The sequence below is a fragment of the Spinacia oleracea genome, chromosome 1 (genome assembly GCF_020520425.1).
Source record: "Spinacia oleracea cultivar Varoflay chromosome 1, BTI_SOV_V1, whole genome shotgun sequence".
NCBI lineage: Eukaryota > Viridiplantae > Streptophyta > Magnoliopsida > Caryophyllales > Amaranthaceae > Spinacia > Spinacia oleracea.
This window is the reverse complement of record NC_079487.1, coordinates 79,178,168-79,183,379: the sequence shown is the minus strand read 5'-3', so window position 1 is coordinate 79,183,379 and position 5,212 is coordinate 79,178,168. Positions and strand designations below refer to the sequence as shown.

At 43.5% G+C, this 5,212-nt stretch overlaps 1 non-coding gene across 1 annotated transcript; it reads left to right on the top strand.

The window, feature by feature from the left end:
* The first annotated feature begins 4,635 nt into the window (after positions 1-4,635).
* LOC130466531 (small nucleolar RNA R71) lies at positions 4,636-4,742 on the top strand. The gene has a single exon (XR_008926749.1). It is a non-coding gene; the product is annotated as a small nucleolar RNA R71 (small nucleolar RNA).
* The last annotated feature ends 470 nt before the right edge of the window (positions 4,743-5,212 follow it).

Sequence of the window (5,212 nt, the reverse complement as noted above, 5' to 3'; positions counted from 1 at the left end):
GGTATCAAAAGCTCAACCGGCTCTCCATTTCGAGCCTCGGTCCTCACAGCTTTATCATCGGAACTCATCCACAACTTGTAGTTTTCAGAAAGACCCACAAAGCCATTTGTAGCCACGGCCCAACGCGGGAGACCATCATAATACTTAGCCCATGCTTGAACCCGTGCTTGTGAAAAGGCCGCTACTTTAGGTGGTACTGTATCAGAAAAGGGGATAGTCTGCCTTAAGCCGTATTGACGCATGAATCGGTAAGGAAAGATATAAATGGGCCGAGATAGCCCCAACAAAGAAACATAAACCGACACATCAGATTCCCCGGTCATAGTAGTCAAACCCCGCCACGGTACCACCCACTTAATATAACAGATACCATGAGTAAAAAAGGAAGCCCACTCGGCCTCGTCCTGGCCTCGGTGCAAATACTTTTGGTTACCCAAGGCTATAGGGCGATAATGTTTAGGATCGGCAGGAGTTTCTAAAATCCTGAGTCGTTCCATGGGCCAAATCTGCAGAAAACGGGTACGATCAGATCAAAAAATAATAAATAAGCAAACGAAACCTAGGGCGCAGTTTCAACGCCCAGGACCAGGTGCCGAAAACTCTAACGCCCAGCCATGGGCGCTGAAACTCAGCTCCAGGCCTATAACAACCTCATCACCTATAACAATCTCAGCGAGCATGTTAGCATCTAGTCCTAGGAAAGCCCCTATGGTTGTTTTACCCTCTTCAATGGTGCCAGGGGTGGCAGGAGTAGCATTAGTAGGATAACCAAGGATCGCCGCAAATTCATCTGGCAAAGGACATATTTCATTGCCCCGAAAGCCAAAAACATGGTGATCGGAATCCCAAAAGCTCAGGGCCGCATACAGAAAGTTATAATCAATATTAATTTGTTGTAAGCCTAAAAGTGCCTCTAAATGGTGATCCTTCAACAAAGCCTTTTCTGTAGGAGTAAGGGCTCTTAGCCAACGCCTAACAGCTCGTTGGGGGGAGAAGGGAGGAATCGACATGACAAAAGCAAGGAGGAATTAAAGCTAAGCAACTACAAGAGAGAAGAAGATTGAGAGTGATGGAAAAGAGGGACGTATCTAACCCCTATATATAGCTGAAGATATCAAGTGACATCCTGATCCCATTCGGAAATGCGCTAAGAAATCCGAAAACCAAAAATCGCCAGGAAAAGACTTTCAGCGCCCATGGCTGGGCGCCGAAATGATTAACGCCTAGCCTTGGGCGTTTAAAATGCAGCCCAAGGCCCGGATCTCACAAAACGCGGAACAGGAAAGGACTTAAAACGGTGTCGGTAGGCACGAGGCTCTATTGAAATCAAGATCAAGCCCAAAAGCACCTTTAGCCCCCAAATAGTGAAAATGAATGTTAAAACTTGGTCAAAACTTAGACTCGTCTCAAGGAATATACGTGTACATTTTTTCAAAAACGAATATGAGCAAAATAAATATCAAGGTCATTCTTCGAAACACCAAAAAAAAATATTGTTAAGTCGTTGGTTTCTCAAATGAAAAATGTTTGTTTGTCAAAAGATTAATCCGGGCCAAGCTAAGCCTGATATTATTGAAAAATAAACTTGGTCGCCCGAAAAACGAAGTCGCACTCCACGACTTCGTCAAAATAGCATACCACTATAGAGGTCGCTCGCACATACGAGCACGACCACCAAACATGATTAAAGGGCGTTATAAAATACGTACCTCTCTTGGCAAGAAATGACCGTCAAGCACGAGTGCTTGGGGGCTCGAAAGAAAATACATACTCCAATGAAGAGTGTGCAAAGTTAAAGTCATATTCCTGGACTACGCTATACACAGTCCCATGTTTGAGTAATCTCAAAAGAGAAAAACGGATTTGGACCTCAGAGTAAAGGTCGCCGTTGATACTTGTACATGGTCCTCTAATCAAGGACCAAGTGGTGGCAAAAAAAAAAATCGAGCCGTAAAGACTAGCTCAAAACCACAAAAGAAGACGACCACAAGACAAAGGTCCGTCTAAGCCCGTTGTCAACCCACCAACAGGTTGCAATCACAAAAGCCTTTTTTCTTAGGGCAAAATGAAAAGAAAGTACGAACTTCAAAATAGGCTCGCCATCTTCAGCCGGCGGGGTCTGCGTTACTAATCACGCAGGACCTCAGTTTTCGAAAAATAGAATCTTCAAAAACAAAATAAAACAGGCTCGCCATCTTCAGCCGGCGGGGTCTACGTCACAAACCGCGTAGGTCCTTATTTTCAAAAAGCACAAACAAACTTTAAAATAGATTCGTCCACTTCTATCGGACGGGGTGTCCACCCTTAGCGGACAGGTTCGCCATCTTCAGTCGGCGGGGTCTACGTCACAAACCACGTAAGTCCTTATTTTCAAATTTTAAAACAGATTCGTCCACTTCTATCGGACGGGGTGTCCACCCTCAGCGGACAGGCTCGCCATCTTTAGCCGGCGGGTTCTGCGCCACTAACCGCGCAGGTCCTTAGTCGCCGTAGCGATAACTTTTTTCCATTTTCCCTTTTTCCAAAATTTAAAGGATTGGTTTTCCGTTTTTCCAAAAAAGAACGATGTGCTGGATTTTCCTTCGTTTTACGTCCCATAAAAACAAGGGGGTTTTCTCGTTTAGCTAACCCTGAAAATGAGAATCTTTAAAAAACATTTTTACCTCGTGATTGGGCTTGGCCAGGCCCAATTACACTTTATAGCTTTGATTTCGAAAACATCTGTAGCTACTCCCAATGACAAAGTGAGGGAGTTTCTACGCCTCTTTAGATACTTCCAATGACAAAGTGAGGGAGTTTCTATACTATCCGTTGACAAATCCCAATGACACGTGAGGGATATGTCGACACTTCAAGTGATGACCCTTAAGTCAAATGTTATCACTCGGGGGCTCGTGAGACCCTCGCAAAACAAGTCACATACACTATGGCTTGTGTGACGCACTCCGTCTAGTACTTTGACCATCGTCTCATCCCGAGACTCAGTCAAAGTGGGGGCTAACTGTAGACACCTACTTTTGTCCCCGTTCCCGAAAGGGAAGGTTCGATGATGAGAACATAAAATCTCCACTTGGCAACGCATCTCCTATAAAATAACGAATCTCAATCACCGTTTTCATTTCACCCGAAACCTGCTATTTATGGAAACCTGCTAAAAATAGTAACTGCCGTGATAGGTAGTTGTTAAAAGTGGCAAGTCATAAAAGATAGAAACCTGTCAGAATTAGGTGTTGCACTCCCACATAAATCCTAAATGAGATAGAAATTGCAAGAGGAATCCTATTCCTAATATGATTCGAAAATAAGAGTTACGTATTAATTAAAATCCTAACGAGCCTAGAGTTCGTAACGGGCCCAGACGCATTTCGTCATAAAGTTAATACGCGCAAAAAGACTCGGATAAGTCTCAAAGACTTCGTATTCCACGAGTCCAAATCTGACAAGGAAATACGGCCCATACCCTATTTTCAACGCCTGGCTCTGGGCGCTGAAAATACCTGGGTACGTGTTCTCTCCTAATTCTTCTTGGATTAGAGCTCTACAATTCTATCTTTCCACGAACTCTTTTCTATAAATATAGCCCCAAATTCGACGTGAAAAGAACACACACAATTCATATTCTGAGTATTGACTCCAACCCCTAAGCCTAAGCCTTACGCTGCAAAATTGATCCCGCGTTCTGTCGCAATCGATCCAAAAATCGAACAGAACGTATCCTGTCCCTTGTAGCTGAAGAATTAAGCCCCGAAACTTTAGATTCGTTAAATAAAAGGAGAAATAGCAAAGCCAAAGTGGTTAGTTTTCTGAGAACCGTGACGCACCTCTCAAGGGTGCGTCGTAATGTGTCCCTCCGCATGATTTAATTGCTTTCCTCGCCCTTTTATAAATTGTTAAACTATTAAATCTGATTGTTCTATCACGCCTAATAAAGATAATATTTTTGGAAATTGAACTATCATGCTAGGTCCCTTAAAACAATCTAAATCAGATAATCGCGATCGATCTAGTATTATGTGTTGCATATTGTTAAAATCAATTCAGATTAGTTTAATAGTTAACGCATGTCCCTTCAATTATTTATGCTGAGCTAGTAAGGATATCCTGCCTCTGGAGTTATCGAAGAGCGAGTACTCCTCTCGGTAGTTACAGTCCCCCGAACCCTCAATCTCTACCTTGCGGGTGTATGTTGAGAGATCCCCACACCAGGGATCACAAGGGAACCTATGGCCGTCGTGGTCAAACATAATTGCACTCCCTTTATGTCACGATAACCGGGTTTTATCAGTTTTTCTCATTGTCGTTAAAAACTGAATGGCGACTCCTATATTACTAGTCAATTGGGTGTAAACTCACAGGAAATCCAATTACACTTGATTTGACAAAAAGAAACGTCACACCCACGAGGGACGAGGTCACGCATTAGCCTCGTGCTTTTTCGACCCCCTCACACCACCCCTATTAGATAGACCTCTAGGATTCCCATACTGGGCATTGTGAATGGCTATCTCTTCAATCACCTCCATAGCTCTAGGCACCTCAAGTTGCATGAATCTCCCACTGGCAGCTGAATCTAACAAACATCTAGACTCATTACCCAGACCATTATAAAACTGCTGAATCAAGAACCAATCATCCAAACCATGGTGCGGGCACTCTCTCTGCAAGTCCTTGAATCTCTCCCAGACCTTGAACAAACTCTCATCTGCTTGTTGTGAGATACCTAATATCTGACCCCTCAGACGAGCCGTTTTCTCAAGTGGAAAATATTTAACATAAAAAGCAAGAGCTAAGGACTCCCAATTAGTGATTTTCAAAGCCGCCCGATTCAACCCATTAATCCACAATTTAGCTTTCCCACTCAAAGAGAACGGGAAAAGTATCTCCATAGTCTGCTCCGGAGTCAATCCCTTTTTCTTGATGGTGGAACAATATTGGATGAAGGACTGTATGTGAAGATTTGGATCTTCACCTGGTTCCCAACCGTACTGGTGTGTCTCAATCATGTTAATCAATGCAGGCTCAATCTTGAAGGTCTCAGCTGCAATAGAAGGCATGATTGCCTTTGGTAGCACGGACAGACTTGGCTTAGAGTAGTCTGTAAGCCGTGGGGTAGGTGGCGGTTGTGGAGTTTCGTCACCCATCTTTATCTCTGAAACTGAATCTGTATCTGAAGGGAAAAGATTGCCAATATTATGATCAGAATCAGAGTAAT